Source organism: Sus scrofa, chromosome 1 (assembly GCF_054392235.1).
Source record: "Sus scrofa isolate SSC_HxYL_T2T_F1_AM1 chromosome 1, Sscrofa_HxYL_maternal_Yorkshire_Landrace_v2.0, whole genome shotgun sequence".
Taxonomy (NCBI): domain Eukaryota; kingdom Metazoa; phylum Chordata; class Mammalia; order Artiodactyla; family Suidae; genus Sus; species Sus scrofa.
The window spans coordinates 215,516,620-215,529,278 of record NC_139383.1 but is presented as its reverse complement, the minus strand read 5'-3'; the positions used below and the strand labels follow the sequence as shown (position 1 = coordinate 215,529,278).

The 12,659-nt window shown below is 39.4% G+C and overlaps 1 protein-coding gene across 9 annotated transcripts in view; it reads left to right on the top strand.

The window, feature by feature from the left end:
- The window catches only part of ADAMTSL1 (ADAMTS like 1), a 1,005,193-nt gene that overhangs the window by 202,985 nt on the left and 789,549 nt on the right, over window positions 1-12,659 (top strand). The gene's annotated exons all lie outside the window — the stretch shown is intronic.

The following is a 12,659-nucleotide window of genomic DNA, read 5'->3' as shown; positions in this document are numbered from 1 at the left end:
AGGTAGTCCCTTTAAAAAGAAATAGCTTCTATTAATATTTTGACCTTTCCCCTATAGTCACTTTCTATGGTATGCCTCATATATATGTATATTATATGGATGATATACATATATTTCACACAATAGGGAAACGTGTTAGACTCCTACATTGAGGAAAAAGTTAAAATGATGGTATACTTTTACTGTACAAACAGAACTTCTGCAGCTGTAACAAGTTTCTGGGTGATCATTTCCTGCCGTCTATACACGGCCAAACTGACTTTGCACACAGTGTTTGCAACCATCACCACTCTTAGAACTTTCTAGAACATTTTTGTCACCTAAAAACAAACCCTGTACCAATTAGCAGTCATTCCACATTACTTCCTCCCCCTAGCCCTAAGTAACTACTAATCTCCTTTCTGCTTCTACGGATTTCCCTGTTATGGACATTTCATATTAATAGAATCATGTGATATGTAGTCTTTTGCATCAGCTTCCTTTAACTTAGCATAATGTTTTCAAGGTTCATCCATGTTATACCATGAATCAATACTTTTTTGTGGCTGAATAGCATACCACTGTGTGGATATTTTGTGTATCCATTCATGAGTTCATGGACATATAAGTTTTTTCCACTTTTAGGCTATTTATAAATAATAATACTATGAACAGTCATGTGCAAGTTTTGGTGTGGACATAGGTTTTTATTTCTTTTGTGTGTATACCTGGAAGTGTAATTACTGTGATGTATTAGTGTCTGTCTTTTTAATTTTACCCATTCTACTGGGTGTAAAGTAGTATCTCATTGTGGGTTTTTTGTTTGTTTGTTTGTTTTTGTCTTTTTGCCTTTTCTAGGGCTGCTCCCACGGCATATGGAGGTTCCCAGGCTAGGGGTCTAATCGGAGCTGTAGCCAACAGCCTACACCAGAGCCACAGCAATGCCAGATCCGAGCCACGTCTGCGACCTACACCACAGCTCACGGCAACGCCGGATTGTTAACCCAGTGAGCAAGGCCAGGGATCAAACCTGCAACCTCATGGTTCCTAGTCGGATTCGTTAACCACTGTGCCACGATGGGAACTCCTCATTGTGGTTTTAATTTGCATTTTCCTAATGACTAAAGATGTTGAACACCTTTTCATGTGCTTATGGACCATTTCTATATTTTCATTTGAATTAGGATTAGGAGGGATTTAAAAAGCTGCAGTGTCATCTGCCCTGTCAGTGTGACACAGAGTCGAGGGAAAAGGTCTACTCAAATCTTTTGCTCAATTTTATTTGCCTTTTTAAATGAAGTTGTACTAATTCTTCATATAGTCTGGATACTAGGCCCTTATCAGATATATGATTTGCAAATATTTTCTTTTATCCTGTAGGTTGTGTTTTTACTTTGTTGATAATGTCCTCTATATAAACATTTTTAATTTTGGTGAAATCTAATTGAATACTCCTGAATATTTTATGTGATATAGGAAATGAATGACTTACACATAGACACATACAGAAAATTAAGATCATATTCAAACAGGTCTTTAAAAACAGTAATTGTTTAAGTAGAATTTCTGAGGACTTAAAATGTGTTATTTCAGAGAAAAAAAAAATGAAAAGCTGCTTTAAGACAAGGCATCATGCTTGGCTCCTTTGCAATTCAAAAGGCTATTTATTCAGTAAGTACAAACACTTCCTAATGGTTTCAAAAATAGTTCTCTGCTCCTAAATTCTCTCTCTAAATATCCTCTCCTTTGAACATACTAAGGAAGATTCCTAGTGACAAATGCCAGAAACACTGCTGGACTCAAGATAGGGGATAGAACTTTCTTCCTTCTTATGAGTCTTTGGGAGAGACCCATTCACCAGGTTTGGTACTGGAGAAAGAAATGTTTCACATTCTTAGAGCAAGTTTCTTCTCTTGTTTGAAAAAAAGTTAACAGAAGTGCAACTTTATTATTTCTCAGGTTGCTTGTGCTTTTGTTGTCATATCTAAGTCAAGGTCATGGAGATTTACATCAATGATTTCTTCCAAGAGTTCTTATAGTTTTGATCCATTTTGAGTTAAATTTTCTATTTGATAAGGTAGAAGTCCAAGTTCATTCTTTTGCATATGGATATCTAGTTGTCCCACCACTCTTTGTTGAAAAGACAGCTCTAACCTCCTTTAACTGTTGTGACACCTTTGTTGAAAAGATCTTGTCCATAAATATAAGATTTTCTCTATGGAATCTTTTCTTCACACTGAAGCCAATTGTTATTCTAAATCATAGACTTGATCATGTTCTTTAGCTACTGAACTATCTTCGGTGGCTGCCATGAGTTATAAGACAAAGAATAAATCTGGCCATGTCCAGTGTTCTAGAAAGAATGGGGGCAGTGAATGAGGCAGAGTTAGTTTTGAATATGGCTTCTCCTAGTAAAAGTATGGCCTGGAGCAAATTACTCAATCATGACTAGCTTGTGAACTGCGCTAGTGGGGACCTTGCCTTGACTTGCTCACCACCAAAGCCTGGCACCATCACAGAGCCTGATACATTGCCCACAATCAGAAAATATTTGTTGAATGGTGAATGCATCTCAGTTTGCTAAACTATAAAGTGAAGATTATTATAACTTTCATAAGGTTCTGATCAATGTTAAATTATATAAGATACCCCGATGATCTTTTAAAACATATTTTCCTTAAATAGAACATACTTTCAGAAAAGTGCACCAAGCATAGTTGGAAGTGTGATGAATTAAGATGAAGTGAACACAGTCATGTAACCTCTACCTTGGTCCCACCCTAATCAGACATTCCAGAATCTCTCCACAAACTCTGTCACATCACTGCCTCTATTGCTCTTCTGTATACATAGCCAAGTCGCTTTTAAACTTAGTTTCAGTGTTGACTTTCTCCTGGAAGCTCCTCTGGAGCTTGCTTTTTGGGGCTCAGTACCTTTCTTTTTTTTATTTTTTTTATTTTATTTATTTATTTATTTATTTTTTATTATTTTCCCACTGTACAGCAAGGGGGTCAGGTCATCCTTAGATGTATACGTTGCAGTTACAGTTTTTTCCCCCGCCCTTTCTTCTGTTGCGACATGAGTATCTAGACATAGTTCTCAATGCTATTCAGCAAGAGTATAGCTGATTTACAGTGTTGTGTCAGGTTGTGCTGTACAGCATAGTGACCCAGTCATACATATAAATACATTCTTTTTTCATACCATCTTCCATCATGTTCTACCCCCAAGAGACTGGATGTAGTTCCCTGTGCTATATTCTTCCAAAGTTCCTTTCTATATGCTTCCAAATTTCCTTTGGCATCATCTTTGTCACACTGTGTTGCAGCATCTGTTTACTTGTCTGTCTCCCCTGTTTATTTCTCTATCCTCTACACACAGCAGGGTATCCACCATCTCTCATTCAATAAGCACTTAGGGAATGAAATCAACTGATGTTATTTGAGCCTGTGGAGAAAAAAAAAAGATTTGATTTGAAACTATTATTATTATACTATTTTAGAAAACTTAAAGTGACAGCTACTTGGCAGAATAGCATAGAAATGGAAGAAGGTTGGGTGAACTCATGACTTGGTAAATCTAATAGTAAGCAGCTATCCAAACAACTCTACATGGATTTTAATTCGTTATTTGTGAATCTTTGAAAAAAATGTGTCTATAGTTAAGCCTTTGGATGCAAAATCAGTGTGTTGAAAACCCAGATTGCAACAAATCGTTGCAGTGTGGAAAGAAAGAGGGAGTTTCCTACACAAGTTATTTCAGCTTGTCTGCACTGCAGCAGCCTGCAGGATCACAACCAATGTTGGCCAACTTGGGGGCAAAGGATGAGGGAGGAGAAGTGACAAGGTTGATCTTCTAAGCTGAGTGTCCTCCAGAATGCAGGGCCGCCAGGGGGGAGTCATCTACAAGTTGTAAAGACAGCATTTACGTGGATAACAAGGATGCATTGTTAATAATGTGTGGTACACGGTGTGTCCCTGAGGGTTTTATGCCAGGCTGCGTGAGTTGGTGGGGAGGCATGTGGAGGCAACCAGACCATTTAGACCTGAAGAAAAGCCTGTGTTGCTAATAAGAAGAGCAGGTGATAAAACTGTATTCCTTTGTATATAAGAAAACCACATTGTGATTCACTGTTGAGGCCACCAGATGTGGCATATTGTGGTGCACTCCTGGGTTGGCAATTTCTAATGTAATAGCAGTGCAAAATGGGTGTGCATAGAGCATCTGTCCCCTCTGCACCGCTAGATGCGTCCTGGGACATAGGTCTATATTTTACTGACTTGGAAGCAATTGGATAGATCTTTCCTAAAGCATATTTACTAATACAGCCTTTGAAAACTGAAAAAAATAAATGGGCATATATGAATGTAGTGGAAGTGGGTTGGGGAAAAATTAAAGGGGATTTTTAACAAATGGAGAGTGTGGATAGATGGGTGGTCCAAGTGTGCGCGAGCATGCATGCGCACGCGCACACACACACACACACACACACAAATAGAAAGGAGAATGCAAACATTTTTACCAGAGCCAACATATTCCCCTAGGTTGGTGAGCTTGAAAAGTAATACATCTAGTTTTGGCATTTGGCAGACTGCACATGGAGATTTTTCACATTTTGTCATCCTGGTTTTAAGGAGTCCTCACTGACAGCACTGAGAAGGTTAGTGACTTCAGGACTGGGTGGGGAGAAAGGAGAGGTGTGTGTCAATTTGGCTCAAGACAGAAATGGTTTCCAGGAAACTCACCACCATCCCGGAAGGGCTATTTAGAGCAAAACCTACAAGCCCACACTATCTGATTTTCTTTTTCTCCCTTACATGGCAGGAGCCTTACATCTGTTTCCCTCATGTTTCTATGGCAGTACTGTGCCAATACAACATATTAAGTTGGGACCTTTATTTTTGTTTAGAAGAGGAAGATGCAAATAGATTAGAATTTTAATAGATGACCAATCCAATTTTAGATGTTTTCCATGAAGAGATGACAAGTTGCCTGATGGTTGCTGAGTTGTACATACGTTTTTAGTCTATCAAATGATTAGACACATAAAGTTGAGTGGTTTGTCATGGGAGAGTTTTAAGTTAGGTAGAAAGACATCTAAGCATAAAAAGCCTCAGATACACTCTAAATTCGGGGAGGATTCCATTAGATTATGATTCTAGTGGGATATAATTATGGAAAATCAGAAAATCACTTTCTATTTCCTCTTAAGCTATTCATGTCCTCCCAGAGTAATGAAATTTGCATTTATGAACATAGCACCAATGATAGTATTTCTGAATGCCTTCTATGTTGGTGGAAACAGCCTCAAGTTGTACAATTTGAACTAAAATATTGAACATGATACACAAATCACCATCTATAATGAAGTAGGGAATCACTAGGATTCCACAAATACAGCATTTTACTTAAAAACAGAAATTAAAGATCTTTCTCTCTTCTTCTCTCTCCAACTGTCCTTATTCTGTTTTTCCCTTTCCTATACCACCCCAGCAGATAACTAAGAGGGTAACTATTTAGGCTATAGAATAACCCTATCGTATACAGATAACCATGATGACTAACGGCAGAAGGTAACTAGAGAAGGATGTTGTGGGTCTTCATTATTTTGAGTAAGTTATTTAAGGAAGTTTTGATAAGTAAGGGCTTTAGAAGGGAAGTGAAGCTCTTCAACCCTAGATTTCCATTTGGTAATATCAGTGATAATTTCTGAATATCTAGAATCAATGCTGATTGTCACTTATTCTCTGGTCTGCCTTTCCATCTACTAAAGATCATTCATTTTGCCATATGTGTACTTCTAGCCCTAAAGTGTAAAATGTCCACCATTGCAATCATGGTCTTTTCCACCTAACAGGATGGCCTGTTTCACTCCATATTTTCCAAAAGTGTTATTCCTGGACACTGGGCCTAAGTCCTCACGGTCTTTGTTGATCATCTTTCATCACCTACATCCTTTCAGTCACCCCGTATGCCATAGTTTTCTTTTAAAATACCTCATGTGTTTGTGTTTATTTACTCCTTTCTGTTCTCTGTGTGTTAAAGTACACATAACACAAAATTTATTATTTTAACCCTTTTCAAGTATGTGATTCACTGGCATTAATTATATCCACATTGTCTGCAAGTAGCGCCACCATTCATCTCCACAACTTTTCTATCATCCCAACATGAAACTCTATATCCATTAAACAATTTCTTCATGTCTATTCTGAAATGGCATGTTAGAGTATCTTAGAATATCAGCACTAACTAAATTCTTCAAGATCATCTATCACAACACTTCATTTGATAGGTTCTTTAAGGCAGCTACAACCCTGATAGGCCAAACCATGTACTCTCTCACCAGGCCTTCTATCTACTCTTCCAGGATTACATTCATACTTTTCTAGCTTCTGGCAACTCCAGCTTCCCATCCATCACATACATTACTTAGAACTGAATCTGCTTATTACACTTTTCCCCCTTTTACTCTCTGCTAAGAAACTATAATGTTTACAGCCCAATCTCACTCAAACACCTATTTCCCACCATGTTTGTCACATATCCTCTACAATGTCAGGTAGTGGTCTGTCTGCCCTCACCCCGAACACATACACACATGTACATTCTTTGTTGTGGTGATTATAACATGTTTATTTTCTGTCCCTCTAAGATTCAGGCAGGTTCAGGAGCCATCCCAGAATTACAGAGCTATGGGTTCAGATTTCCTCCCACAGGGCCCTGGATAGCCTGTACCTCTTCTGATGCAGTGAGGTAGTGACAAGACCAGTGATGACAGGCCACCTCAGTCAGCTTCACTCTGGCTCCAGAGGACCAGGCCAGCTCTCGTCACTTCTCTTCTCCTATCTTCTGCCTTAACAATGAGAGCCACCAGTATTATTGATATGTGTCAGTCCAGGTCTAGGCTAACTCTTGTCTTAGCGTATTTATTGAATTCTTATATTTATCTACATTTTACCAATCCACCTACTTAGTATTAGACTAGTGATTTCAGTCTGGCTGCACATTAAAATCCACTGGGGTGCTATTAAAAACCACTGATATTCAGGCTTTACTCTTTGAGCTTTTGATCCCATTAGCATGGGATGAGACCCAGAAACAGTATAATTTATTTAAAATCACGTGAGAAATTGTTGAAACTTCATTCAAATCCAGCTCCCTGTGGCTTCAAAACCCAGGATTCTCTTTAACCCAGGGTTCCAAGCCTAGCTGTAGATCAGAATCGCCTGTGGCTCTGTAAAAAACTGCACATATAGGGAGATTATGATGGAGCTAGGATAAAAGATACCTATAATATTAAAAACAAACAAATAAGCAAGCAAGGAAATAAATACATGATTCCAGTAGTCAACTAGATTTGAGAACTGCTGTAGCCATGATGTAATATTATATCTCTTTGGATCTGATTCAGCAAATGCATAATTTCCTCATCTATTAATGAAAAGGCATTTGAAGCCAGGTGGCATGTTGGGAAGTTTTGGGAGAAGATAGACCAAAAGTAATAATATCATTTTTTTGAATATTAGGGAATGAAAATGGGACATGTAATTCTTTAAGTAACCTACATTTGCAAGCCATTATTTGAAATAAACTCCCATTAAATCATATCTTTGCAAGCCTAATTTGGTACAATGTGGTTCTGATCCTTTAATAGGAACTCCACATGTGGAAGTAAGTATCCCAAGTGAAAGGAAATGGGACTCTGAAAGGTTTTAGTGGAAAGATTGGGGAGTGCTCTGAATGCAAGAACTGACAAGGACATCCAGCGTGCTACTACTTCTTTGAACTTATGCAGAGGCTAGTGTGTTATTGTTGCATGTCACCATCTGATAATATCATTAAGCCGAGGGTCTTTGGAGCACCCCATTATCCTATTTTAGCTTCAGATTTAGTTCTTGTTATTGACAAATGGTGGAAGAGAGCTGAGATGTACTTTTGTGCAAGAAAGAGGTCTTCAGAGTATAATGTCTCTAAGGGCCCTGTCAAAAGTACAGCTGTATAATTTGTTGCGATGAGTTAAGTGATAATCATCCTAATGTTTGATATTTACAGTTTCTTCCCATAGTACTAAACATGTCACTCAGGCACACATTTAACACTGAAGGAGCACTGTTGTATGTAATGCGCTCAAAACTTGCCAGTGGGTGTGGTGGTTTTTTTCCTTAAAGTAAACAAACAGCCTGGGGTTTAGCAAAGTCATTAGACAATACAGAGAAATTAATTCACCAGAGAAATGAAGCCCAGGCATCTAAAAATGAAACTTTGATCTTCAAAATAGGAAACAGAATGTCAGGGTTTTCTGGGGAGACAGCCATCTCTTTTAGCAGTGACAGCCGGGCCGTCAGCCCCATTATGACGTTATGAGGACCATCAGCGAGACTAAACACCTGCACGCACACCTTCAGAAACTCTAGGACAGGCACTGTCCACACAGAATTGCAGTGGGATTCCATCTAGTTAATTACTCTGCTCTCTTTGCTTAGAAAAAAGTCATGGCTGGGCAAAGGAAGCAGTGCTGTTCCTGCCATGTCGTCTGTCACGATTTTACCTGTTTATTGCCAGTTAAATGAGATATCTCAATCTTTGATAATTATAAATGTCTTACTTAAAGCTGGCCCACATGTAAAGCTCAATATATGGACGCTGCTGTGTTTCAGTGAGGAAAGTAAAACAGTACAAGAAGGAAATAGGTCATAACTGAATTGTAACAGCGCTTGCTATACGCATTGTACACTTAGATCAAGTTTTCGAGGATAAACTTCAGCACAAACACTGTGTGTAGTAAGATTCATGGAATTATCAGGAAAGCAACTCTTTCTGAACAGAAGACCCGGGAATCAAAGTTTAAATGCCTTTGAAAACATGTATTTCCTAGGAACTGGGCTGCAAGAAAGGAAGGAGGGGAGTGCTCAGTAGCGAGACTCATCAACACAATAAGAGCAATCACGTTTGAAGTCCACTACCAGTGAGATGGCTGAAACTTAATTTTTAAAACAGAATAGTGAACATTTAAATAACAAACTACAGTTTAAAGAATGCATTCCTGAAGTTCAGCCATACAATGAGACACCAACATCAAATGCTTTCACTGACATGTGGAATCTGAAAAAAGGACAGACTGAACTTCTTTGCAGAACAGATGCTGACTCATAGACATTGAAAAACTTATGGTGTCTGGAGGAGACAGTTTGGGGGGTGGAAGGATGTGCTTAGATTGTGGGGTGGAAATCCTATAAAATTGGATTGTGATGATCATTATACAACTACAGATGTGATAAATTCATTTGAGTAATAAATAGAGGGGAAAAATCCATCCAAAAAAAAAAAAAAACAGGTCTGAACATGCTGGGGAAAAATTTTTTTTTAAGAAATTGAGAATGTCCGTTGAGTGGAATAAACTCAACTAGGAAGAGAAGGAGATAGAGGAGTTTCTAGTGTCTATTCTATTATTCATAAATCTAAGAGTCGAATAAATACTGGAGCTAGATCTTTATTGTGAAAAATAAGGTGAACCAGAGACACAGCATCATGGGCAAGATGCTAATAGCGGGGGAAAACAAGTTAAGGCTGTATGGGATCTCTCTGTATTATCGCCTACAACGGTACGTGAATCTGCTATCATCTCAAAATAAAAATTAAAGAAATCTCAAAAAAAAAGAAGAATGCATTCCTTATTAACAGCCTCTTAATTTTTTTTTCCACTGAGGGGCAAAGAAAGCACTTAATCATTACTTATAAAAACTTAAGATGTATTTCACTTTTATCTAGGTTGTTATGTTTCAACTCATCATGTGGCCCCTCTGTGGGTTATCAATGTGTCTTTATTTGAGCCTTGATGTTTCTGCAGTCTAACAGTATATGAAGACACCATTTCACATGCAGGGGACTATTGCAGCTGGTGACAATTCAGTACTCCTGCTTTCTCTTCTTTGCTCTTCTTCTCTGCCTCCTTCCCTTCTGCCTTCTCCTCTCCCACCATTATCATCATTGCCTTTGTCTCTTCCAGCTCTTGCATCATGCAGCCCTTTTTTAGATTTTGTAGAAAATGTTATACCATGAGACTCTCAGGAGAGCAATTAATGTGAAATATAAGACCAGAGAGTCAAAATGTGAACTGCCTTTGAAAAAATGTGTTTACCAATATAACCATCTTGCTAAAAGACAGAAAGCCAGGGTTTGCTAGCTAGAAGGTGTATTGCTACCACATCAGTTACACTTCAATAATATAGGGCCTTCCTTTTATATGGAGAGAGCTTTCATATATGTGTGTATGTCTGTCTGTCTGTGTATGTATGTATGTATCTACCTACCTACCTACCTACCTATCTATCTACCTATCTATCTTCATAGGGGAGGAACAGGCTCATATTCTCAGAAAAGGAGCCCTGGTGTGCTCAGCAAGGGAGAGCAGGCATACCTTGTGCTAAATTAACACATTATCAAAAGGTTATCTGCAAGGTATGATGAAATAATACATTTGCCAAGGGTCAATATTTTTATTCTTAAAAATTTGGAGTTCCCGTCGTGGTGCAGTGGTTAATGAATCCGACTAGGAACCATGAGGTTGCGGGTTCAATCCCTGCCCTTGCTCAGTGGGTTAAGGATCCGGCGTTGCCGTGAGCTGTGGTGTAGGTCACAGACGCGGCTCGGATCCTGCGTTGCTGTGGCTCTTGTGTAGGCTGGCAGCTACAGTTCCGAGTCAGCCCCTAGCCTGGGAACCTCCATATGCCGCGAGAGCAGCCCAAGAAATGGCGAAAAGACAAAAAAAAAAAAAAAATTTAAGTATATGTTGTTTTGTTATGACTTCAGCTCTCTTTAACTCTGGACCCAAAGTGCCATCTTCCTAATGTGGGGCCAATTTCATCATCACAGCTCATATTGAAGCAGTACCCTCCATTCTCGAGATTCTATATATAGCATCATGTAGAATGCCCTTCACCAACAGCCCCCTGAGAGCCATTGCATTTCTCTCATTTTAAACGAGAAATCCAAGGCACCAATTTGTTCATTTATTTTCCCACATGGTCTCCTAGTTAGGATGCACAGAGCCAAGATTGAGATTGTCTTACTCCGTAACCCATGCCCAACACTGTCTCTTTCTCAGTCATATAATAATGATGTAGAAAAATGTGGTGGGAGCATTTACAAAACTCAGTAAAATCAAGCAAGTTGCATGTAGTTCCCAAATCTAGCTGCACATCAGAGCCACTTAGGAAGTTTATTGAAAATTATCCAAGGGATACCCTTAGAGAGCCTGACAAAGGAGGTCAGAGGTATGCCTTAAGGGTCATTTTGAGGTGCTTCCTGGTGATTCTAATAGAAGCAGTTGACACAGTGTTTAGGATCCATTGGGTTAGATAATGCACATCAACAAAGTACATTTAGACAAGAGGAGGTTACATTCTCTAAAAACACTCTATTTAGGAGTTCCCGTCATGGCGCAGTGGTTAATGAATCTGACTAGGAACCATGAGGTTGCGGGTTCAATCCATGGCCTTGCTTAGTGGGTTAAGGATCCGGCGTTGCCGTGAGCTGTGGTGTAGGTTGCAGACGCGGCTCGGATCCCGTGTTGCTGTGGCTCTGGCGTAGGCCGGTGGCTATAGCTCTGATTCGACCCCTCGCCTGGGAATCTCCATATGCCACAGGGACGGCCCTAGTAAAGGCAAAAAGACTAAAAAATAAACAAAAAAACCCCCACTCTATTCAAAAGGTATACATGTGAATCAGAGGAGACAGGTGGGAGTGGGAGAGATGGACTGGGGTTTTGGAACTCGCCTGTGCACACTGAGATATATGGAATGATTGGCCAATGGGGACCTGCTGTGTAGCACAGAGGACTCTACCTGATATTCCATGATAATCTATGTAGAAAAAGAATCTGAGAGCGAATGGGTGTGTGTACATGTATAACTGAATCACTATTGTACAGCAGACATTATCACAACCTTGTCAATCAACTATACTTCAATAAAGCTTTTTTAAAAAAATGTTATGTATCAGGCATATGACATGAACACTGAAAACAGCCTCTGACATGATATTATGTTAAAAGAGACAGGTTGGTGAGCCAGGACACCCAGGTGACTTGCTTCACTAGAGGTGGATAAGAGAATCATGTCACAGGGCACAAGGGGGGAGAGAGAGACTACCTCTGTTTGAAGAAGTCAGCAAAGGCTTTGCAGAGGCGATACTGTTTAAGTGGAGCTTTGCATTGTCTATGCAAAGGACAAAAGGAGAAGAAGATGGCCTTCCAAGCAGTAGGCTGTGGGATCAAAGGCTGTGAATCAGGAAAGCAGATACTTGGGCAGCATCCCGAAGCTGTGTGGTTGGCCTTATGCACCATGGTGAGAAGTGATGTCTTGTAGTAACTGGTACCACTGGTACAATTAAACAGGGTAGTAAAATAGAAGGGCTCCATTTGAAAAACTTCCAGGTGGCTAAATGGTGGGGATGTCTTAAAGGAAGTAATTTTGGGGAGAGGGAGACTGAGATGTGTGAGAGGCTGAATAATACTTAGAATCAAAGAGAAAAAGCTCTAGTTGAGGCAGAATGAGTGAGTGTAGAGGGAAGGGAAGGGGTTAGTGCAGTATGTCTTCTTTAAGAACCTTAGCAGAAAAAAGAACTGAATGTATGGAGAAGGGAGAAGGATGGTGAGAGAGGAGTCAGGATGAAGCCAG